Raw genomic sequence first — 26,683 nt, 5'->3', positions numbered from 1 at the left:
TCTTCCATAAGGCTGCGATCACATAGAAGTATACGGTATACGCTCATTTGATCAGGCTGAGTTCATATAGGAGTATACTATGTGAACTCAGCCTGATCGAATGAGCGTATTTGTCAGTTTACCAATTTTCTTCGCTCTAATCAAATGCCTGTAACTTTACTTCTTGAGGTCACATTGCATTCAATGAGGTGTCATAATGTGCAGAATTAGATAGTGCATCTATTAAAAAATGAATTTACCCACATATGGTTTAGTTTTAAAATTAGTACGGTATACGCTGCACTAAAATCGAACATGCACGATTCCCACTATACTATACACAGGTATACTGCCTTTTCGAATAGTGCCCTCTTATGTGACCCGGTACTATGAAATTTCCTTGTTTGATTTAAGCTATACGCGTGCACCTGCAAAACGTGCACCTTATACCCGAATAGTATACTTCTATGTGATCGCAGCCTAAATGACACTTGATGAATTCACCTACCCTACATGGCAGTCACTGCCAGCCAGTGACCCAACCACCTATTTCATCCCAAAATGGCCATAAAACCAGGGCTGTCACCTTTTTTGGAATTGCTTGGCGTGAGACAGAGGCGTGCAGGGATTTGCCGACTCAATGTTCATTTTGTACCATGAATATTTGAGCCACGGCGCTCGGGAATGTGAAAAAAAGGGGGGGGGGATGGTAGGGGCAACAAATTATTCATGACGATGCGTGAGATGTTACTCATTTTCCAGCTTTTGGCGTCAGATTTACTACCTAGGCGATTTACTACCTAGGCGTGAGATTATACTACCTTGGCCAATGCGTGAGAGTTGACAGCCCTGATAAAACATAATAATACATGCTTCAGTTATAGACTTTCCCCCCAAATTAGATCATTTTATCTTCCTTGAATCCTTTTTCTTTTTCAAAACACAAAATTCTTCTCCAAAGGGGTAAAATTATTCCCTCCCTTTGGGGGTGAATAACAGAAAAATAGATGCCCTGGTACTGCCCATCAAATTGCAGTATAACATCCATCTTATTTGTAGATTTATGTAATAAAAGGTCATGAAACTATGAATTGTAATCATTTCAAGAGGGTCTAATGTTGAATTTGGAAGAAGAGAGTGTTTCATGACAACATAGCTGATGGGTATACCAATCATTTTGATACATGCTCAGTTCTATATACTTCCTGACCCTGCACAGCAAATTTAACATGATTTGCATGATGGTTTACAGGAATCTATTGCACTATAAGGCTGAGTTCACATAGAAGTATACGGTATACTATAGGAGTATACTATGTGAACTCAGCCTGATCGAATGAGCGTATTTCGTATAGCGAATAGCGAGTATGTCAGTTTACCCATTTTCTTCGTCTTATCAAATGCTTGTAACTTTACTTCTTGAGGTCACATTGCATTCAATGAGGTGTCATAATGTGCAGAATTAGATAGTGCATCTATTAAAAACATGAATTGACCCACATATGGTTTAGGTTTTTAAAATAAGGATGGTATACGCTGCACTAAAATCGAACATGCACGATTCCCACTATACTATACTATACTATACGCAGGTATACAGCCTTTTCGAATAGCTCTTACGTGACCCGGTACTATGAAATTACCTTGCTCGATTTAAGCTATATGTGTGCACCTGCAAAAGCGTGCATCGTGATATCCGAATAGTATACTTCTATGCGATCGTAGCCTTATGTGACCTGGTACTATGAAAAATTTGAGGTATACGCGTGCACCTGCAAAACGTGCACCGTATACCCGAATAGTATACTTCTATGTGATCGCAGCCTAACAGGTGCAACTACCAAAGTTGTTACATGGTGTATGGAATGATTGGAGCCACACTAAAAGGGCAATCTGTAAAGTGTGCAGAAGGTTATGGGTTTGGCATAATAGTTCCCAATAAATAACTGAGGTTTTTTTTAAAATATCCATGGCCAGTTCACAGACAAGATGGACAAAATGCTTTCACTTTGGAAATGCTGTATAATTTATTAGACACATGACATATTTATATATACTTCATTATAGAACATGCAGATAATAACGGGCACAGCCTCATCCCCTTACATTTTTTTGTAAGCTTGCTTGTTTAAAATTACATTGAAATTGGGAATTAATCATTTATTTGCAACTGCTTTCTAAAATTTAACAACCGGTCAGGTTAACAATAGGATAGTCACACCATTCCCCTGCATATTAATTTCCCTCTAAACATTAAATATTATACACACGAGTGCGCCGGAAATATGCCATAGAAGTAGTGATGAAACAGGATTAATAACCATAGGAATGAGTTTACACTATCTTTCAATGTATCGCCCTGCACTATAAGCAGGATGCCCTCTTCACCTGTGTATGTGTGTGTGCAATGATACCATTCTTTTTGAAGACATTAAACTAGCTGGTGCAAGTCATCAGCATGATGTGAAAATTCTATAGAATTACGATTCTTTATCCCTGTTCTTTGATAATCTATGTGGCGTGGGGTGATGTCTAGTGCAGAACAATACATTTAAAAGAAGTCTTCAGCAATCATAATCATAACGCTAACACTCGGTTCATAACAACTTATATGTTAGGAAAATTATTATGAAGCACAAAACACATGGTTTTTATTTTAAACAAACTCATATTGACCATAAAAACGAAAACAGCCGTGTCTCAACGCACAATATTCTGAAACATTCAAAATTCCCAGGCGCCAAAATTGTCTGGTGCCATGCTGTCCCAGTAATTCAATGAGGGTTGGCGAAAATTGAGCACAAATAACCATGACGTCATTGCACTAGACAACTAGTTTTTATTTGTTTTTTTATGGTAAATATGAGTTTGTTAGAAATAAAACCATTCGTGCTTGACTATGATAATTATTTTTCTACACAAGGCATAATGTCATAATTGCTGGAGACTTCCTTTCATAAAAATGTAAACCCATTGCTATAGTAATTAATCGTGTTATATCACTACCCCTCAGACTCCCCCTCCATGCGTTTCTGTTTTGGACACACAAGTCATGGACATTTTGTTGTAATGATAACAACAAGAGTCAAATTGGTCCACAAATTGGGACTTGATTTTGATATTTTTTACAAATACTGAGGGGCACATCCACCTCCTGTGTATGGATCAAGAGGTGCCCGTTTTGGACACCCATACACTTTTGTGTTTAAGCAATGATAACAACAATAGTGTCAAAAAATGAAAAATGCCACCAGTTGGGACTCTATATCACTACCCTCAGAAACCTCTTCCCTGTGTATGGATAGAGAAGTGTCAATTTTGGCTTCTATTTTGGACACTATGCACTTTTTGTTTTAAAGCCATGATGCATGATTTGCATAAAGAATATATTCCTATTTGAATGTTAGTTTGCACTGATCACATTTAATTTTTAGCCAAACAAATTGCTTTTTCATTCCACCTACAATGCCTGTATTAGCTGCCTATCGTATTATTATCATGGCGTAGCTTCACACAGCTAGGACGAACAAACAAAACGTAACACGAATATTGATATCACAGAGTCATATGCACAGTTTATACGTCAAGACGTTAGAGGAATAGATCAATGATTCACTAATAACACATGCACACGATGTATTTAGCCACCACTCGATCGGCGTATTCTGAATAAAACCGGAGATCTCCAGTTTTATTATAAAAGCTTAAATTTTACTGTAATTAAAGCACTTCAGCCATGGTTTTTTAGTACACCATTGGGCATTACAATCATGCAAAATTAGAAATTCAACAAAAATTGGGGGCATCACTGTGGAGCAAATCACACATACGGCTTTAAGTAATAATAACAACAAGTGTCAAAATGGTGACTTTATTTTGAATTTTTTATTACAAATACTGAGGGGGCACGTCCCCTAAGGCACCCCCTACATATGAATAAGGAGATGTTCATTTTGGCTTCTATTTTGAACAACTGCCTCCCCCCAATTCTTGAAACAATTGCACGGAGCGCGCGAAAATAAGGTCTACCACTAATTAATTTTGGTTACTAGAAGTTGAATATCGGTCTTAAAATGTTCTTTCAATTGATCTTGTGCTGAAATCCGCACAAAAATTTTGACTTTCATCACTTAGAGGGGTGCAAAATCGATGCTGAATTGGTCAATTTGGTGCCCCCCTAAGGGTGGCGCCCAGGGCACATTGCCCACCCCTAGTTACGCCACTGCAAATTATAGGAATTTTTGTTTTTACTATCCTCTACCTGCGATAGTGCGCCATATCAATGCTCACATCTACAACTGATATACGCTAGTATATCAATGCTCACATCTACTGTTGATATCAGGTAGTTTATCAATGCTCACATCTACTGCTGATAACAGATAGTTTATCAATGTTCACATCTACTACTATAACAGCTATTGTATCAATGCTCACATCTACTGCTGATATCAGATAGTTTATCAATGCTCACATCTACTACTATAACAGCTATTGTATCAATGCTCACATCTGCTGATATCAGATAGTTTATCAATGCTCACATCTACTGCTGATATCAAATAGTTTATCAATGCTCATATCTACTGCTGATAACAGATAGTTTATCAATGTTCACATCTACTGCTATAACAGCTATTGTATCAATGCTCACATCTACTGCTGATATCAGATAGTTTACCAATGCTTACAAGTACTACTTATATCAGCTAGTATATCAATGCTCACATCTACTGCTGATATCAGGTAGTTTATCAATGCTCATATCTACTGCTGATAACAGATAGTTTATCATTGTTCACATCTACTACTATAACAGCTATTGTCTCAATGCTCACATCTACTGCTGATATCAGATAGTTTATCAATGCTCACATCTACTGCTGATAACAGATAGTTTATCATTGTTCACATCTACTACTATAACAGCTATTGTATCAATGCTCACATCTACTGCTGATATCAGATAGTTTACCAATGCTCACATCTACTACTGATATCAGCTAGTATATCAATGCTCACATCTACTGCTGATATCAGGTAGTTTATCAATGTTCACATCTACTACTATAACAGCTATTGTATCAATGCTCACATCTACTGCTGATATCAGCTAGTATATCAATGCTCACATCTACTGCTGATATCAGGTAGTTTATCAATGTTCACATCTACTACTATAACAGCTATTGTCTCAATGCTCATATCTACTGCTGATATCAGATAGTTTATCAATGCTCACATCTACTGCTGATAACAGATAGTTTATCATTGTTCACATCTACTACTATAACAGCTATTGTATCAATGCTCACATCTACTGCTGATATCAGCTAGTATATCAATGCTCACATCTACTGCTGATATCAGGTAGTTTATCAATGTTCACATCTACTACTATAACAGCTATTGTATCAATGCTCACATCTACTGCTGATATCAGCTAGTATATCAATGCTCACATCTACTACTGATATCAGGTAGTTTATCAATGCTCACATCTACTGCTGATATCAGATAGTTTATCAATGCTCACATCTACTACTGATATCAGCTATTGTATCAATGCTCTCATTTACTGCTAATATCAAGTAATTTATCAATGTATCTTAGTATGCTGTACATGGTGCTTACCCAGCCCTATTAATAAATTATACTGTTTCAGCAGATGTGGTGAGGTGCAGTGCATCATATTGTTTTTAAGATTGGTTATATTGTTTTTTACTGCATCTGTCACAATGCTATTTGGATAGTCTAGTCACAATCTAAGAACAGAAGGAGGAAATAATCTGATTTTGATATTCACCATAAAAGCAGTGGCACACAGTGCTTTCTAAAATGCTTGTAAATAAATGTGCAAGATTGCTGCAACTTGATTTGACTTATTTTCATTTATTGCAGTGGAATTCATCTATCATGATATTCTTTAAACTTAAGCTTGACAGGTGGGCAGAGTTTGCCATACCGGGCCGTGGTGTGTTGTAGCATTGCAATACTTTATTAGTGTAAATTGCCACACAGTTCCTTTGCATCCCCAGTGCAGCCATTCCTGTAAAAAAAAAAAAAAAAATGCAAAATGACATTTTTAATACTTAATTTTATAGAACCTATGATGAGAGGCTGCAATAATGCAATGGTTACAATCCAAATTCACTATTTTTGACATGACGTAAGTAGATCATATACAGGTTGCATCACGAAATTACAGTTGTGCACCTTTTCATGTACAAATTTTCATTATGAAAATTTGTACATAAAAATTGGTTACATTTTCTATTAAGATCAAATTACAAAACATGTGGATTTTTGTGCCTCTATATATAACTGAAGTATTAATAAACAAAAGATTGATGTAACCATATGAACACAAATAATTTCACTACAGGGTTAAAACAAATGACCGCTCCTGATCAAAACCAAAAGAGAGACCCAGAGAGGGGGACACTTAACCATAATAGTGTTCATACGTGTGACCAAATGTTTTCAAAATGCCCCAAAACAAGTTTTGGCCTCTTTGGCAAAAACACCTCCCAAACAAGGATTTCAAATACAATTTCTCATCAAATTTGGCCCCCAGGAAAAATACATCTACATTTTGTATACCTACCTGTACCATAGCAAATGTCCAGTACCCACTGTTGATGTATGGTTGTAGCCCCCTATGACTTCCTTCTATAACTTCACTGGTTATTGATTCTTGTCAACTGGTGCTCCATCTGCATTATATGAAATAGATGGTGTACGGATCCTACCTACAAAATGTTTGTAAAAACAGGGAAAAAGAACTGGTTATAATGTTGAATGTACTATAATATGAGGTGGTTGTCCTAATATTAGGACAACTAAATCTAGCATTGGACACATTTTGGGGCTGCTTGGCATTATGCTAGAGAACAGGATTGAACATTACACGGAAGAATATAAAGTGTCAATCACACCGGACTGCCTTGATTAAGTTGAATCTTGTTTTATACTAATGTTAAATAGGCCAAGTTTTTTTTTTAACTCTGCACGATTACACATTAAGTGCCAGCTACAAACAGGAAAAGACTTATTATGACTTTTCAAACTTCTGTAGATGACCTCTGAAACAAAATACGATTTGGAACACTACAGGCAGCAATATATAGAGCTTTATCATACCATCAAGTAATTTCCTGTGTTTTCATTGGATAAGCGCCCCAATTTACTGACATGATAAATCTGGTATCATACCTGCTGAGCGCATGTCACATGTGCGTGTCGAGGCACCGTATCATGTTAGTAAGGACATACCGCATGTACGGTTCTGCATGACAACCCATGCACACAGCAATGATTGTTTGATAACAGTCATGGCGCCTCAATAATAGGCTACAAAGCCGGTGTGTCCATATTTAAAACACAGATTTCACTGAGATTTGCCACTCCAAATAACACAGAGAGCTTCTCTGAACAAAAGTTTGCAACGAAAAGCGGGTTTCAGTGGTCTCAGCCGCAGAGTTGAGTTGGTGTGGGAGATCACCGTGCTGGTTGGGGGGGGGGGGCACTCATGTATAAAAGTTGTAAGCATCCGCATGAATTGACTTTCAAAAATGACCCTAAGCGAGGATGTCAAAATTTTGCCAAACTAACCCTAAACAAGGATTTTACTCAAATAAAACCACGCTAAGCGAGGAATTGGTTTAAAATTTCAATAAACAGGGAGATACATTAACAAAACACCATAAGCGAGGAATTGGCTTGAATTTTGCCCCTAAACAAGGATAGACGTTGCGTGTGTCGGTATGAGTGTCATTCAGTGATAATGATCGGCTATTGAAGGCGCTATTGAAGTCAGCTCTGATTTTTTTAAATCTGGTGTGTAAAATCACTTGGAAACCACTCTTTTGTGCTGAATAACTTGATAAATAATGTCAATACTAATGGCCGTTAATTGGGTAATTTAAAAAACTACCCTAAGCGAGGATAGTTCTTTTAAACACCCCTTCTTCCCTAAAATGAGTGTTTTGAGACCCTAATCGCGGATCCGCACGGATCCTCGTTTTGCTTTTCCAAACCACCCTAAATCCGTATTTTCTTTCACGTGGATGCTTACAAGTATAATTCTGAGTTAGGCTTACTTTACAAGGATTATCGTGTAGACAGGTTTGTGTAAAATTGTTCCAGGCAAGAATTACGCCAGTGAATATTTTTTCGTTATGTGAGATTATTTGTACGGTATGATAAAATCTTTATTAGGTTCGGTTTAGGTCTAGTCTCGAGTCCGTATCAGGCTATAGCCCTCGCCTGATACAGACTCTCGACTAGATATAATCCGTATCACCCCCAAACTTCACTAATAACTAATAATATAATAGTTCAAAAATCTTGGCTCAAATCTCAGATTTCCAAAGTTCAGAAACTTGTCATACCTGAAACCAAATATCTTCAGCTTCCAAAAGATCAGTTTGATTTTTTTTGTTATGTGAGATTATTTGTACGGTATGATAAAATCGTTATTAGGTTCGGTTTAGGGGTGATACGGATTACGTCTAGTCTCGGAGTCCGTATCAGGCTATATCTGATATCTACTGAAGATAGCATTGTGATTAAAATTTATTTTCAAGCAGAATCATTGTGTACCTGATATCTGCTATCTACTGAAGATAGCATTATGGTTAAAATTTATTTTCAAGCAGAATAATTGTGTACCTGATATCTGCTATCTACTGAAGATAGCATTGTGATTACCATGGCACCATACCCCACATTAGAACAGGCAGCAGTCCACTCCCAATAACCATAATGACATTCTGGATGATCCTCTGTGTGTTTCTCTACCTTCTGCTCCACTCACCACTGCAAATTTTTGAAGTTCATCATCAATCCAAGGTCTATAGTCATGTATATACATGCATGCAAACAAACAAACATAAAAACAAACATGAAATTAAAAGCTTAGGCTTTCATGAATTTGCAGTCAAGAGTGCCAGGCAGCTAGACAGACACGCAGAAGCAGTTAAAACATGACCAATGCATGAGTTATAAATGTTGAATTACATGGGTCTTTTGGTGAAATCTTAAGCTTAACCTACCTTGTACATGTACAAGGTAAGCTTACCTGATCTTGGCGTTCATTTCATGATCTCCAGCGCATTTGAGTCCACGACAAGTTCATGATGTTTTCTGCGCATTGTCGGTCAAGACATTGCATTGATATCCATGCCATGCATACATTATGATTTTAAACAAAACGTGCACGCATGGGTGTAAATCTCTCTATAAAATTTAAACACGCACAAAATCCCCCATTATGGGTCAGAACTCACCTAATTAGCATTGGTATATTACTAGTAAATGGTGCCTTTTCTGCAATTTTAGCTAGTAAACTACATAAATCAAAATCAAAAGTGTCTCACGATGAATGCAAATGCTGACAGCAACATGTATCTGATTGTTTCCTATTTCAGACTATCTGCATCTAATTAACTTATTTTTAGCATAAATTGAGCTAGAAAGCTGGTTAAAATTTATTTTCAAGCAGAATCATTGTGTACCTGATATCTGCTATCTACTGAAGATAGCATTGTGATTACCGTGACACCATACTCCACATTAGAACAGGCAGCAGTCCACTCCCAACAACCATAATGACATTCTAGATGATCCTCTGTGTGTTTCTCTACCTTTCTTCTTCCAGCAGCTGGTGTGCATGATGTACGCGATGCATTTGTGCATATAGCGCCTTGCAGAATAACCCTTAACTTTTCTTGCTATCGTTGGTGGTTTTCTATGTCCTTGCTAAATTGTGCAACATGGTTTTTGTCTGTGCTGCTTGGACAGTCCACGCACTGCATTGTAAATTAAACCTAGACAAACCATACTGGATCCTGTTTGTTGTATTGCATAGTGGATCCTGGTGGGTAGCCTGGTCTCTGCTCATTCTTCATTTTTTTTGTAATCTGGGTCAGGAAAAATAGACAGCAGGAAGGCATACAGTGTCAAAAACTTACTTCAACATATAAATAAACTGGAGAGATAGGAAACCCATTCTACTTGTGGTACTGTACATTCTTTTTAATCTTGCTAATACGGTAATGATTAAAAACACCCATACTGGAGAATGGCATCTTCCTATTATAGGGTTTAATCATGTCAAAATTACCATTTAAACTGAATCATGTTCCTAAACTCAATTCACGTCATATCGATGATCATAAAATAATTCTGCACTAAATGTTTACAAAGTGTGCCAACTGTTCAAAGTACTTTTCCAAGATTCTAGATTTGTAACAATCAGCACAAGAGCACTAATTTAGAGCTGCAGCAATAATTATGACAATTCACATTTCACATACATATCAATACCTTTGTTGTCTTAGGGACAGTTTAAAAGCTCAAGTGCATGTTCCGCCCTGTTCCATTCAGATTGGTGCCTGTTTCTTTTGTTCTAACAATGGAACATGGTTCAATCGGCAATCAAGTTTTGAAGCTGCCCATTACAATTATTCAATATTTAAAACATTATCCACTTATAATATGTGACCATCCAGCACAACTGAGCCATGAAGTCGCCACTCATCATTTTTGAGATATTCAACTAAAATATTCTGCTTGAAATTAGCTTTAAAATGATGTATATCATGTCTATAGTACTTGACATTTAAGTAGTGAAAAATCAATAAAACAGTCAATAAATCCTTTGTTTCCTACTGTTTAAGATCAATGGAGCATATCTCAATAGTGGCACTGGAGACATCCAGGCTCAGTTGTGGTGGATGGTCACATATGTCAGTCTTAAAAGTTCCCCTCACCCCTGTGACAAAAAACAGCAGAAAGTCCATGGGCATCGATTCATTGCCAATCAATGAAGAAGGAATAGAAAACTACATAGAAGTTTCAATCACTTACTATAAAACATACAAATCTCCTGTTTGTCGCCACACAGATCACAGGTACATCTCTTCATGTCTGCCATCCTAATTTTATGATATCTGTGACAATAAATAAAGTGAAAAAACAAACAAACAAAACTGAGATGAGACGCAGTAATTTAGTGCAAATATGTTTTGACCCCAAATTGGAATTTAACTTTGATGCCTCATCCCATCTGAGGTTAATTTATGTATGTGCGTACATCATTTGTAAGTCCCTCCTTTGTACTACTTAATTTGTGGGAGAAGTAGCATTTTCAAGATATTTCATAAATGACTGGAAGTGACCCCTTAATTAATGATCGACTGAAAACCATTGCGCTAGTCCGAATATAAAAAAAATGCATGTGTGTAATTCCCAAAGATCTTGGAATAGTATTCCCTAGATTCGAAGCACAGTTTATGTTCATGTATCCTTGTAACCTCCTTCAACTCATTTACACAATTTTGGATACCAGGGTCATATTTTGCTTCGTTGAACCATCTATCATTTTTAGCATACTTTCTCCATATTATTTTGATATTACAGTACCTAATTTACCTCTCGTTGTATACATAGTGACGCGTCGTGAAAGCTAGTCAATTCATCGAAAGGGGCTCGGTTCTTAAGGGTTTACCGTCGTAACTAAACTTATCGACCACATTTTTTTTAATTGACATATTTTGTACATTAATATGTGTAGATAATAAATGAGACCTCACTTTTGAGCTACAGCCGTTTTAAAAGAGGTGTACATTTCCAAAAATCTCTGTACACTTCAATAAGTTCAATGGCAAAATCAGCAATTTACCCAAAATATGCCACCTTTTGCGTTGTATAAAAAAATTGTATCGATAAATTTTTTAAAATTTTATATGTAATTTCGCGGTTCTCGGGTTGGGTTGTTCTTGTGACTATCTCTAATTACCCAACACCCGTTACCCATATTATAGGCCTACTTGCCCAGACCTTTTAAACTACTATGATATACGTCTCTCAATGATCAAGGCCCAATAATCAACTTAGTAGTTTTGTAGCTGTGATGCTTACTTGGCTGTAATCTGGAAACCCATTTAGGCCTATTGATCCGATGAGATGCATCTGCACGATTAACCACACTAATGCTTTCCGATGCTCACACTGCGCGTATGGTGATAACGCAACGCGAAACACGCGTTAGCGAGCCATTCGCCGCCGATAGTCGCGGACAGACGGACACATCATGATTAGTATTATGATGAAAAAGAAAAAGCTCTGTAAATCGCGCAAAAAACAATTTGGGGGGTACCGGACATGTTTTCGCGTAAATTGACCAAAATAGGTCAAAAATGCATTTTTTTCTGCAACACCATGCGTAGTTAATTGCATACATAGATATTTTGGTGCGTACCAACGCGCTGGTTTACATGCGCGATCTGATGCCGGATAAGTGTTCGTTTACGCATATGGCCACAAAAAAGGAATTGTCTGTTTACGCTGGAAAGTTTTCACTGTAAAAAAAAGTTACCGGTACCTAAGAAGTTACCATAATAGGAACAATTATTCTAATGATGTCGATTATTAAGACTTCATGCCTTAATATTCTTACTAATTTTGTGTATTTTGGTCATAAACAGGTATTCGAAAGACTGCCATTCTGCAATCTGCATTGGACCAAAGAGTTATCAAGTTACACAAAGTGTGGAATTTTCAGCTTTCACCATGTTCACCTGACTCGATCGACCAAAAAGAGGATTTATTAAACATGTTAAAGCGAAGCATTTGACACCATGGCCGGAAGTGTTTGACTACAAAAGGCCAGGCCTACAATCATTATAGGCATAGGCCTACCGTACTTATTATGCTTAGTTTCGTTTACTGTGAGGAAAACTTTTTTGGTCAGAAAAACTATATTATAATACGGAATTATCTCGAGGTGGATTCATATCACATAGCAGTTCAATTAAAGCAAAGTTAAACACTGGGTTGCCTATAGCTGTAGAAAAACGTTTGGCCTATGGTTTGGCTTTTAGTTTTGGCTATGATATTATTTTTGTAAATGTAACACATTTTTTTGAAATTGAATAGTTTGATGGTGTTGTCTATATCGCATGCATTATGAATTCAGTGCACGTAGTAGCCCTAGGTCTTTACCCAATAACACAAAATGCTTTAAAGATTTAAATGTTGGATTATAAACTTGCCGTGTGGTGCGATTCATTATGAAACATTCTGCAAACGTATAACCTTTAATAATAGGCCTATAATATACCGGTAGTGGTTACTCAACATTTAGGCCAAAATATTATTAAAACGAATTAACCAATTTATCCAACACTCCTTTAGGCCTAATGTTTAAAATAAAACTTGATTCTGTGTTTGTTGGGTAGGCCTTTAACTTCATATCATCTATTGGACCCTACTGTCGTAAGCCTACTTTGGGGGAGGGTTCAGGTCCATTATCAGTGGAAGCTATATTTGTTTTGTAGGCCTACATGTTATATTTAAGCAGCCACCTTTCTTGCGCTCAGCAAACATTGTTTTCTTTATTTTGTGGCCCTGGTTATCACCGGTGCGCAAAAATAGCATTGACACGCACAACACGTATCGTTCTCTGCGATGTCTGCAACGCAATGCCGAGCACGACGCGGAGTATGCACGCGTTGAAAAGAGGCATAATAGTAGAGTCGAATCGGGTGACGACGGAAAACCCTTAAATCACCCATTTTTTTCCTCAGATGACTTGACCTTTTGAGGTCATTTAGTAGACTTGCCTAGCAGTCATTTTTGTTGCCCAAAATACAGTTCGCACATTGAAAATGGAACTTCGACGTACGTGGTGCGAAAATTCTTGCCATACATTTTTTGGTTTATATTCATATTTCAAGGTATTTCGCAAATGGCCAGAAGTGACCCCTTTATGACCTTTGAGTTGACCCCAAATTGGAATTTGACATTTGACCCCAAATCGCAGTTTTACTTTGGTTAAGGTCAATGCATAGTACATACGTGTATGTGTGTAAATCCCTACGGTACCGGTACCGATACTTAATTTGTGTTAGTCCAAATTTAAAAAAACACTGGACGGTGTTTTTTTTCTAAATTAAATTTCCGACTATAGCCAAAATAATTAATTCTCGATCATGAGGGCCATCTTGGGTACGCACAGTTATTTGCGTCGAGCGTACTACGCAAATGCCGGTGCTTACAGCGCAAACACAACTTCTGAGAATTGACCAATCACACGGTCGCTGCTAGGCAAGGTCAAGGTTCGGTCATGCAGGTCGCGCGATCATGTTATTCTATGAAAAGTACGCTAACCAGGCCGTTGCAACTTCTATACTAGTGTGTATTACCCTGTGCGGATAGCCTACTGAAAACTGCAGAAAAATGCTGCTGCCACCTACGATAGTACTGCGTAGTGCTGTGGAGACTTATGCTAATGACAGAAAAATGCTGCTGCCATCTCCGTCTACATGTTGCAAGTGTTGACGTCACTGACCTCACATCGACGATCGGAGTTGCAATTCCATCGCACTTCGTGCTCTATTCTTCTTCCATGCGCTAACACAGAAGGTACATCCTCTCATGATCGAGAATTTGTTGTTTTGACTATAGCGGCTAGCGCAGTGTCGGACTTTTGAAGTTGTTAACACTCAAGCATTTTCCACACACTGATGCGCCAGTGACGAGGCAGCTGTTTCATGCTCACATCTATGAGGCGTCAAAAACGCTTGCGTGTGAATGCCAGTACTTTGAGCCAACACATAAATAAATTTATTTTCAAGCAGAATCATTGTGTACCTAATATCTGCTATCTACTGAAGATAGCATTGTGGTTAAAATTTATTTTCAAGCAGAATCATTGTGTACCTGATATCTGCTATCTACTGAAGATAGCATTGTGGTTAAAATTTATTTTCAAGCAGAATAATTGTGTACCTGATATCTGCTATCTACTGAAGATAGCATTGTGATTACCATGGCACCATACCCCACATTAGAACAGGCAGCACTCCACTCCCAACAACCTCAATGACATTCTGGATGATCCTCTGTGTGTTTCTCTACCTTCTGCTCCACTCGCAACTGCAAATTTTCGAAGTTCATCATCAATCCAAGGTCTATATAGTCATGTATACATGCATGCAAACAAACAAACATAAAATAAACATGTCAGTCATGACATTGCATTGATATCCATGCCATGCATACATTATGATTGTAAACAAAACGTCCACGCATGGGTGTAAATCCCTCTATGAAATTTAAACAGAACTCACCTTAGCATGGTATATTACTAGTAAATGATGCCTTTTCTGCAAGTTTAGCTAGTAAACTACATAAATCATAATCACAAGTGTCTCACGATGAATGCAAATGCTAATCAAAACTTTATTCAGCACAGGGCTAACTTGCTCAATCAAAGTTTGCTCCAGCTAGACTCATACACACAGGCCAATGCAATGCCCCAGAAAAAGTTACCAGAACTCTTTATAGTTCCCTGATCAGGAATGATCTTGAGTATGGTAGCTGTCTTTGGAGCGGTACATCCAAACACAACATCCAGATGTTGGAAGGTGTTCAAAGACGAGATACCAAATTCATTTTACATTATCCTGATCAGGATTATAAGGAGAGGCTTACCAATTTGAACTTACTTCCCTTACTCTCAGGAGAGACAAAAGTGATCTCTCGGGGTTTTTTTTTTTTTTTCACTATGATATTAGTATCAATAATTATATTAAATTCAGCCAAGGGAATGGGCACGACCATCCCACCACTAGATCATCTTCCGATCCATTTAAACTTAAAATTCAACGCTGCAAAACCAAAGCGCACATGACTTTTTATTTTAATCGCATTGTGCAGCTTTGGAACCAGCTGCCTTTGTCTACATGGACAGCCAGTTCCTTTTCTTCCTTCAAATCCAGGGTGGTTGAATTTTTGAATTCTCATTTTACTCAAAATTTTTGTTCTTTGAATACATGCTCTTGGAGCTCTTACTGTAGATGCTCAAATTGCAGGCTTATATAATTTGGGATGGGCTCTGTTTTTTTTGGTTTTTTCTTCTTCTTCCCATAAATTGTTTTCAAAAATCGAAAGGTGGGATTGGCTGTACCTGTTTGTCCCATTCTTTTCACTGGCATTTTATTCTATTTACTTTGCCTTGATTAGTATGTGCAATATTTATATATAATATATTTGTCTTTGTAATTGTATATGAGCCAGTGATGAAGCATAATAAATAAATAAATGAATAAATAAATAAATAAATAAAAGCAGGTCGTAGGACAGGAACAGCTAATGTTGCTTTACCAGCTGCCTGCTACAGGACTAATGTTGGTGTTTCTGTTGTACAGAAGATCAATATTTGCTTCCCTGAGGCAGCTTAGTCCCGGCAATATCTGGACTTCAACAGTCTACCAAGCAATGTTGCTATAAAATCAGGCAGCCAAAAGTGTTCGGACACCGATTCCGGACACTTTTGATGTCCAAACGATTTTCGGTCAAAAAGCGTCTTGACATTGAAAGTGTTCGAAACCGATTTCGGACACTTTTGATGTCCAAACGATTTTCGGAAAAAGCGTCTTGACATCAAAAGTGTTCTGAAACCGATTTCAGACACTTTTGATGTCCAAACGATTTTCGGAGAAAAAGCGTCTTGACATCAAAAGTGTTCGAAACCAATTTCGACACTTTTGATGTCCAAACGATTTTCGGGAAAAAGCGTATTGACATCAAAAGTGTTCGGAAACCGATTTCGGACACTTTTGATGACCAAACGATTTTCAGGAAAAAAGCGTCTTGACATCAAAAGTGTTCGAAACCGATTTGGACACTTTTGATGTCTACACAATTTTCAGGGAAAAAGCGCCTTGACATCAAAAGGGTTAAATCCCTAACTTCCCTTAATTCTTGTCAATTTCCTTAATTCACCTGAATTTCCTCAATTCACCTGAATTTCCTTAATTCTCTTCAATTTCCCTTAACTTCCCTCAATTTCCCAAAGTTCCCTTAACTTCCCTCAATTTTCCCATGTCCCTTAATTCCCCTCAATTTTCCCCAATTTCCCTTAATTGCCCACAATATCAATTAATTCACCTGAATTTCCCTCAATTTCCCCAAAATTGCCCTTAATTTCCTCCATTCCCCTCAATTTCCCCAAATTTCCCTTAATTCTTGTCAATTTCCCTTAATTCACCTGAATTTCCCTTAATTCTCTTAAATTTTCCCAAATTTCCCCTCAATTTTCCCCAATTTCCCTTAATTGCCAACAATTTCAAATAATTCAACTGAATTTCCCTCAATTTCCCTTAATTTTCCCAAAATTGCCCTTAATTTCCCCATTCCCCTCAATTTCCCAAATTTCCTTAATTCTTGTCAATTTCCTTAATTCACCTGAATTTCCCTCAAATTCCCTTAATTATCTTCAATTTCCTTGACTTCCCTCAATGTTCCCAATTTTCCCTCAATTTCCCTCATTTTCCCAAATGTCCCTTAACTTCCCTCTATTTTCCCGAATTTCCTTAATTCTTGTCAATTTCCTTAATTCACCTGAATTTCCTTAATTCTCTTAAATTTTCCCAAATTTCCCCTCAATTTTCCCCAATTCCCCTTAATTGCCCACAATTTCAATTAATTCAACTGAATTTCCCTTAGTTTCCCCAAAATTGCCCTTAATTTCCCCAATTCCCCTCATTTTCCCAAATTTCCCTTAATTGCCCTATAGGCCCTCTCCCTCACCAAGTACCATAGCCATGCGACAAACAATGTTGATGCAAATAATGCCAGAAGAGTATTTGCATCCAAAAATCTAAATTTCAAAATGCAGAAAATTGTTGAAAATCGTGTAATGCCCCTTTAATGACCTAATTAGCATATTTTGGGACGAAACTCTTTTCCAGTATGGGGCCGGTATAGGCCCTCCCCCTCACCAAGTACCATAGCCATGCGACAAACGATGTTGACGTAACATCATTTTTTAGCGTTTGTTACTAAATTGTTGAAAATCGTGTAATGCCCCTTTAATGACCTAAATAGCATATTTCGTGAAACTCTTTGCCAGTATGGGGCCGGTATAAACCCTCCCCCTCACCAAGTACCATAGCCATGCGATAAACGATGTTGACGTAACAGTATTTTTTAACGTTTGTTACTAACGGACAGACTAGCGGACAAACGGACGGACTAACGTAGAGACATGGTGACTTATAGAGCTGCTACCCGCAGCTAAAAACCAATATATACATGTAAGTCCCTACTCTGTTTTACAGTAGGCCTACTTAATTTGGGTGAGAACTTGCATTTTCTAGATATTTTGTAAATGACCGGAAGCAGGGTCAAATTTTGCGAGAATCCGAGAATCCATTCTCGAAAGATTGCAAGAATCTTAAAGGATTCTCGTAAATATTTAAATTTATCATAGTTATATGGCGAAAATCCACGGATTCTTGCAAAATTCCACTGGGAGAATCCAAAAGGATTCTTGCACTTGGCTGCTTAATTTTGGACCCTGGGAAGTGACCCTTAATGACCTTTGACCCCGAATTGGAGTTTAACTTTGGCACACCAGCTAAGGTCACTGCATGCGTGCAATCCCTACTCTATGGTACTCAGAATCTAAAAAACAAAACAATGCATGCGTGTAAGTCCCTACTCTGTACTGTGGAACTTACTTTGTGCAAAAACTAGCATTTTCAAGTTATTTTGTAAATGACCGGAAGTGACCACTTAATGACCTTTGACCCCAAATTGGAATTTAACTTTGATGCACCATCTGAGGTCAATTTATGTATGTGCGTAATTCCCTGCCTTTGTACTACGGTACTTAATTTGTGCGACAATATAGCATTTTCAAGATATTTCATAAATGACCGGAAGTGACCCCTTAATTAATGATCGACTGAAAACCATTGCGCTAGTCAGAATATAAAAAAAATTCATGTGTGTATATTCCCAAAGATCTTGGAATAGTATTCCCTAGATCAAAGCACAGTATATGTTCATGTATTTTCATGTAACCAGCTCCTTCAACTCATTTACACAATTTTGGATACCAGGGTCGTATTCTGATTCGTTGAACCATCTATATCATTTTTAGCATACTTTCTCCATATTTGATATTACGGTACCCTAATTTACCTCTACGTTGTATACACATCGTTAAAGCTAGTCAATTCATCGAAAGGGGCTGGTTCTTAAATCAGCCATTTTTTTCCTCAGATGACTTGACCTTTTGAGGTCATTTAGTAGACTTGCCTACATGTAGCAGTCATTTTTGTTGACCAAAATACAGTTCGCACATTGAAAATGGAACTTCGACGTACGTGGTGCGAAAATTCTTGCCATACATTTTTTTGGTTTATATTCATATTTCAAGGTATTTCGCAAATGACCAAAAAGTGACCCCTTTATGACCTTTGAGTTGACCCCAAATTGGAGTTTGACATTTGACCCCAAATCGCAGTTTTACTTTGGTTAAGGTCAATGCATAGTACATACGTGTATGTGTGTAAATCCCTAAGGTACCGGTACCGATACTTAATTTGTGTGAGAACTAGAATTTTCAACACTGTGCTAGTCCGAATTTAAAAAACACTGGACGGTGTTTTTTTCTAAATTAAATTTCCGACTAGAGCCAAAATAATTACCGTATTGTTTGTAATAAACGCTCCCCCTCTAATAAACGCCCCCCTCCAATTTTTTTGTGAAAAATTGACAAAATGCGAACATTTCCATGACATATCGTGTAGGTAAGCTTAAAACTTGCATCAGTCATGTCAGTCACGATCGCTAAATTGAATGGACAAAACCTATTATGACTCAACTCCCATCCATTTCATTGCCTAATTATGGTAGAATTTCACTGATTCCATGCACTTACAGGTGTAATTTTGTTGTATTCCCCACGAAAATATCATTTTCCGTGGGCGCCGCCATCATGTATAGTGTAAATCCCTCCTTTTAATAGGAGCACCATCGGGAAATTGAACACGATTTTTAAGCTTTTATCACTGACAATTCACTTCCAATAAACGCCTCCTTTTGAAAAATGCAACGCCCAGGCGTTTATTACAAACAATACGGTAATTCTCGATCATGAGAGCCAACTTGGGTACGCACAGTTATTTGCGTCAAGCGTACTACGCAAATGCCGGCGCTTACGGCGCAAACACAACTTCTGAGAATTGACCATCACACGGTCGTTGCTAGGCAAGGTCAAGGTTCGGTCATGCAGGTCGCGCGATCATGTTATTCTATGGAAAGTTCGCTAACACAGAAGGTACATCCTCTCATGATCGAGAATTTGACTATAGCGCGGCTAGTGCAGTGTCGGACTTTTGAAGTTGTTAACACTCAAGCATTTTCCACACACTGATGCGCCAGTCGAGGCAGCTGTTTCGCGCGCACATCTATGAGGCGTCAAAAACGCTTGCGTGTGAATGCCAGTAGGGGAGATTGGGGTTAGTTGAAACATTTTTCACAAAATCGTCTTTTTAACGCAAACCGATTACTTTCAAGAAACACTAACCATACAGTATAAACATATACATGCTACAAATACAGCCTTAAACTTTATTGGACCTGCTTATGATTATTCATATAATGCAATTTGAAAATTTGGTAGTTTCAACTAACCCCACCCTGGGGTAAGTTGAAACATAGGGTGGGGTTAGTTGAAACATGGCTTGTAAAAATTTCAAAATAATTATTATTGTGTTGTTAGGGTTATACTTCCCTTGAAGGCACCCTTTAACATACAATCAGTGTGAAAAAATGAATAAATAAATATGTGGGAGTGCGGTCAATACTTTGGACACAAGGTGACGAGTGTCACCATGGACCAAAATATGAGAAGCCTAAAATATAATAAAATGTACTTTCTGTGTGCACTTTTTGCTTGTATTATTACTTTTTAACCATATTAAAGCAATATTGAAGAAATGGTAAACATGTTACAAATTTTTAAAAGTCAAATTTTAACCATATTTTTCTATGCGATTTTCACGTGTCAACTAACCCCACCTCAAAAGTTTCAACAAACCCCGATGCCTATTTTTACATTTCAAAGTTCATTACCGTAGAATGGGGTGAATAGGGACACTTTTGGCACTCTCTAGATTGTAGTTTTTTTCCTGTAGCCCCATGAGCCAAACTTTTGAGGGCATATTATGTCCACCCATGATGCCTTTAATCCACCATTATAAAAATTGAATATACGTGGGGGTATATATTTTTTTAATGAAAGTTTGGTGTCCCTATTGAACCCCGACTTTGGGGTCAATAGGGACAGCACTGGTCTTGACGAGGAAAGTACAACTTTGAAGGAGGGTACATGCATTTTTACTCCTGCATGGAGGGAAAAGGGACACCAAGTGAGTTTTAAAAAACAATAGAAACATGTCAGGGTAATTCATACCATCATAACTGATTAAAATCTGATTTCTTGACAACGTTGATCAGGCTCGTCAGTACAAGAAGAGGTAGGGTAGGATGTGGTGGGGTAAGGGTGGTTGGGGTAGGGTTCTGGGTGGTAGGGAAGTAGGTAGGTAGGGTAGGGTGTTGGGGTAGTGGGATCAGGGTGGTGGGGTATAAGAAAAGGTATCATGGTGGTAGAGGTAGTGGATAGGGTGATGGTGGGGGAGCAGTGGATAGGGTGGTGGGGTACAGGATAGGGTGGTGGGGTAGATGGGTGGGGTAGGATGGTGCAGTGCTGGGGTAGGGTGTGGGGTAGTGAGTTCTGGCAGTGGCATGATAGTATTTGGGGTGGATGAGGGTGGTAGCCTGGGTAGGGTGGTGTGGTGGGGATGGTGGGTTTAGTGGGGTCAGGGTGTGGTATAGTGATTTAAGGGTGGTAGTGGCAGGGGTAAGATGGTGTGGTAGGTTCATGAGGGTAGTGGGGTATGGGTGGAACAGAGTAGGGTGGTAGGGTAGTGTGTGGTGGGGTAAGGGTGGTTGTGGCAAGGGTGTCCCTATTCACCCCGTATTAAATGACATTTACCTGAAAAATATTTTAAAAAATTGTTATAAAAATTCCTGTCAGAATTACTAAATAATCTTTTAGAGAAAGTTGTAGGACCTAACAGGCTAGGTCCTGGTAAATTTCCAGCTCATTTTCTAAAATAGTGGTCGTGGGAGCAGGAAAGTTTTGACCACCCCGTTTTTTAGAACTTTTTTTGGATAATTTTATTTTGGACACCCTGTATCCTAAATTTATTCTTTCACATCTGCTGAACCATTTTCTAAACACTGTTTGATTGCTCTTTCAATCTGTGGAAATAAAAAAAAAATAAGTGTAACCAAATGTGAAAAAATGAGATTTCAAAAACTTTTCTCATTTTTGTCCCTATTCACCCCTGCGTCCCTATTCACCCCATTCTACGGTACACAAAATAAGAAATACAATAAAACTTTTATTTAACAATATTCTGGGACTTACATGTACTACTAGTGCTTTATGATACTCAAAAAATAATCCCCTGAATCTTCAAACAACATGGAGATAACGCATCTTTTCTGAGGGGTATAAAAATTAGTCAGTAAGTCAAAAAACAGATATTCCTTTCCCAAGCCAACACTGGTGGGGCATCAGTGCTGTTACTAATTTGGTGGATGACCCTTACTAATACCTATTACTAGGTGCCAGTATTTTACCAAATTATTTTTTTGTGTCAGAAAAAAATACAATGTTTCAACTTACCCCGCGTTCCAACTAACCCCAATCTCCCCTACTTTGAGCCAACACTAGCAATTTGTAGAGTCTGCACATAAAAATGAAATGCGCATTGACGTCACTGCCACACCAGGGTGGAAAATGCTGTGGCGGATCCAGGGATTTTTTTCAGGTTTTTTTTCTTGATGACACACGTACACAGTAAAGGTGTTATATCGATTGTGTCGTATTATTGTCGACATGACCCTAAATCCCACATGTCAAAATAAACTGGCCCTTTTCAACACTTTACAACACATATCAAAAAGAAAACAAAATGAAATTCCCATGCTATTTTTTCCGAATAAGCTTACCGTACGATTATTGTTTTCATCGGAAAGTCGAAAATTACCTCCCGAAGTTGACCCGAACCAGGAAGTAGAACAAACCAGGAAGTATGTTTACACTAAGTCGGCAGGGTTATAGCTAGCCCAAGTTGAATTAATGCCGGCTAATTTTATTATCCAATTAGAGGGCTGGCTCGGGGCACAATAATCTTTTTAGCGAACATAAGGGATCGGGGAATAGGCTAGGGGGTATAACCCCCCAAAATTCTTTTGGTTTTTTACTCTTATTTAATATGATGAATAAAACATTTGTGGGAAAAAAAAATAAAAATAAAAATTTTTTTTTTAGTGCGGTCGGCGCCGGTTATGCCCACCGGGCGTGGCTATAACCCTGTAAGTCGGCGATCGTAACTAAAATATCGCTGTGATTTCGCCGTGATCTATTGACCTTTTCAGCATTTTCTAAATCTCATTACGAGTGTAGCCACATGTCGATTGTCGTATTTTTTCCCAATGAAGTGTTGAATTAGAAATCATGTGGCGATAACACCTTTAGTACACAGCAAACTCGATTGTGCAATTTCTAATTCTTGTGACGGGTCATTTTTGATGTACGCTTTCCAGAGGAGAACCAGGACTCCCTATACCACACGTACAATCGCGCCATCATCTTATGGGGATAAAATTGGGGGTATACCGGTCTTGCCGACTGTGCGCGCCGACTTTGCCGACTGTGCGCGCGGAGACGAACGAACGTTTCTGCATCTCATCTATAGCATCTTATTCTTGTTATCGTAATGTACAATCATGCATCGTGATGTACATTCATGCATAGTCATGAAATGTACATGCTAAAATCAGTTCTCGCACCATGCGATCGATCATGGCCATTCAACAATTGTTAAGTGATAAAACACATTGGTACTTAGTGCTAAGGTTTTTTTAATCGTTCATGCGCGCTACAACACGCAATCGCATTCGCAGCAACTGCAGCGGTTTCGCTGCAACTTGCAAGCTTGGCAAGAGGGTTGGGTGAAAGTTGCTTCAACTGGATTGCGACTCATGTTTGGGCATGCTAGTATATCATTGTATATTTTATCCATCATGCAATAAGATTATATTGGCATGCAGTCACTCTTTGTCGCGTACCGATCAGTGTCAGAAATTCTAAAGCATGCTCCTGTGTGTCCTTGCACCTTGTGATTCAATTGTATGCACTGCCACTGTCACTGAGCAGTAGCATGATCAAACCGTGTCGTGAGCATGCTACGGTACACCTACAGTAGGTATCCTAGGTGAATTCAAATTTGCCATCAAATTGCATCGTTTTATATATCAAATTAAAGCCCTTGAGTAAACTAAGCCAAAACTGAAAACCTTTTTTTCATAGCACTTTCCGTAGCAAAGTTACATCTTGTCAAAGATTGACTTTCATCAAAAAGATTCAGCTAGCAAAATTCCCCAAAACGGCATTTCGGGGTGTTTCTAGATCTTAGTCTCATGGCGATGGCAGCTTTTTTTAATGGAACTGCTATCAAAATCCCTCTAAAATGCCATGTGCGACTTGATTATCACCATAAAAAATCATATGGGGCAAGTGAAGTATAGAAAACATATTTATGTAGGTTTCCTTCACCCACCTATTCTCGCATAAAATTCAAATTTCTATGTAAATATGCATTGTGTTGGGGCCCGGTCTCGGCGAATTCGCTGACTAGTAAATGTGTTAACTAAGGTTTGCCTAGGTTACCTACCTACAGTCAGTGACGTGACAGTCATGACAGTACATCATGTACATGACTAAGTATTACTACCCTATGTAGTATCATTGGCATTCTAATTATAGACCCATGGACCAAGCAGCGCTTGCATGAGATGCAGCACAAGTTGACTTGTTCATCAACTTCATGATTAACTTTTAGTTAAGCTTAAATTAATAATAATGTCAAGATATCGCCATCATGATCATACAGCAGGACCAGGGTTCGGTTTTTGCCGGCAAAAACCTGTTTTTGCCGGCAAAGTGGCAAAAACTGGCAAAAACCTGTTTTTGCCAGTTTTTGCCCGGTTTAAACCGGCAAAAATGGCAAAAACTGGCAAAAACTCACATATAGTCACTCAAATATTAAAAAGTAACATAGAAAGCTCATAAACAGTATCACAAAACTTTTAGTGAATCATTAAATAGTTTTTGTCTTATCAAGTCCTTAAAAGGAACAAGTTTTAAATTTGATTTTTTGCCACATATCGGTTAAATGCACTTGAGCAATGAAAACCCATACCTTTAATTTCTTAATATGTTATTTATAATTACAAAATCTGACCTTGTTACACTCAGGAAATAATTTTTGTAACTTAATAATTTGTTTTGAGATGAAAAAAAATGAACTATAGATCACTTTTTTAGTTTTTGCCTTTTTGCCGGCAAAAACTGGCAAAAACTGTTTTTGCCAAGTGGTTTTAACCGCGGTTAAAACCGCGGTTTTTTCCACCTGCGGCAAAAACCTGCGAACCCTGAGCAGGACCGGGCATGTACCGACAGATCGCCGAAACGCGAATACTACTACAAGCGTAGACTCCGTAGTCATATTATATAGCACAAGAGCACTCAAATATTAACAAATTCGGCATAAAAAAACAAAATTTATCAACGGGAAAAAGTGGTCCTATAGATGCTGTATGCATTATGTATGCTACGCCAGTGACACTGCCAACTTCCGATTTTCAGAGAAAAATACACTATTCTTGTCCGTTCAATTACACTGAACTAGTGATCGAGACTCATAGAATCAGTTGCAACACCATTTGTCTCGGGCACAAGTAAAAAAAAGCAAATTTTAGGACTTAATCTTACCAAAATAACGTCCGGTTCCGGGGTCCGGTTAACTGCGTTCCCAGTGCCAGTCATGCAGTACGAATTTCAAACCTCGCTCGTGCTGCAATAAGTACCATCCGATTTAGTCCCCAAATCATTGCGATTTTATACCTCATTCATTACGTGATCAAGATTTCGGGAGTACCGACCGAGATTCACGCTACTGCCGTTTTATTTTATTTAGTTTATTTGATCGAGGTTAATTCATTAAAATTCATGACGTCACGTCTTAGTTGATACCCTGGGTCCTTTATGCGGGTTCCTGGTAAGAAAAATTACCGGTAAGAAAAATTACCACATTGAAAACCTCTTTGCTTACTTGCCATCCCCGGTAAGAAAAATTACCACAAAGTAAGAAAAATTACCAAAAATGTGCCAACCAAGTAAGAAAAATTACCACAAAAATCCATTCGTTCGTTCGTTCGTTCGTTCGTTCATTCATTCATTCATTCATTCATTCATTCATTCATTCATTCATTCATTCATTCATTCATTCAGTCAGTCAGTCATTTCTTTTCTTTCTTTCTTTCTTTCTTTCTTTCTTTCTTTCTTTCTTTCTTTCTTTCTTTCTTTCTTTCTTTCTTTCTTTCTTTCTTTCTTTCTTTCTTTCTTTCTTTCTTTCTTTCTTTTTTCTTTCTTTCTTTCTTTCTTTCTTTCTTTCTTTCTTTCTTTCTTTCTTTCTTTCTTTCTTTCTTTCTTTCTTTCTTTCTTTCTTTCTTTCTTTCTTTCTTTCTTTCTTTCTTTCTTTCTTTCTTTCTTTCTTTCTTTCTTTCTTTCTTTCTTTCTTTCTTTCTTTCTTTCTTTCTTTCTTTCTTTCTTTCTTTCTTTCTTTCTTTCTTTCTTTCTTTCTTTCTTTCTTTCTTTCTTTCTTTCTTTCTTTCTTTCTTTCTTTCTTTCTTTCTTTCTTTCTTTCTTTCTTTCTTTCTTTCTTTCTTTCTTTCTTTCTTTCTTTCTTTCTTTCTTTCTTTCTTT

General features: G+C 37.8%; 1 protein-coding gene and 1 long non-coding RNA gene across 4 annotated transcripts in view; one reads left to right on the top strand and one right to left on the bottom strand.

Annotated features, from left to right (window-relative positions):
* LOC140155987 (uncharacterized) overlaps positions 1 to 26,683 on the top strand; it is a 73,753-nt gene that overhangs the window by 34,303 nt on the left and 12,767 nt on the right. The gene's annotated exons all lie outside the window — the stretch shown is intronic.
* On the bottom strand, positions 2,594 to 14,986 carry LOC140155981 (uncharacterized). Of its 2 annotated transcripts, none has more exons than XR_011859446.1 (6): positions 14,776 to 14,986; positions 10,852 to 10,934; positions 9,498 to 9,902; positions 8,653 to 8,834; positions 6,587 to 6,731; positions 2,594 to 6,028 (listed from the first exon to the last, which is right to left on the bottom strand). It is a non-coding gene; the product is annotated as an uncharacterized lncRNA (long non-coding RNA). The 2 variants fall into 2 exon arrangements; XR_011859447.1 differs by lacking the exon at positions 14,776 to 14,986 and adding an exon at positions 14,707 to 14,740.

This window comes from Amphiura filiformis, chromosome 6 (genome assembly GCF_039555335.1).
Source record: "Amphiura filiformis chromosome 6, Afil_fr2py, whole genome shotgun sequence".
Lineage (NCBI taxonomy): Eukaryota > Metazoa > Echinodermata > Ophiuroidea > Amphilepidida > Amphiuridae > Amphiura > Amphiura filiformis.
Note: the sequence above shows the minus strand (reverse complement) of the source record. Positions and strands in the feature narration are given on the sequence as shown.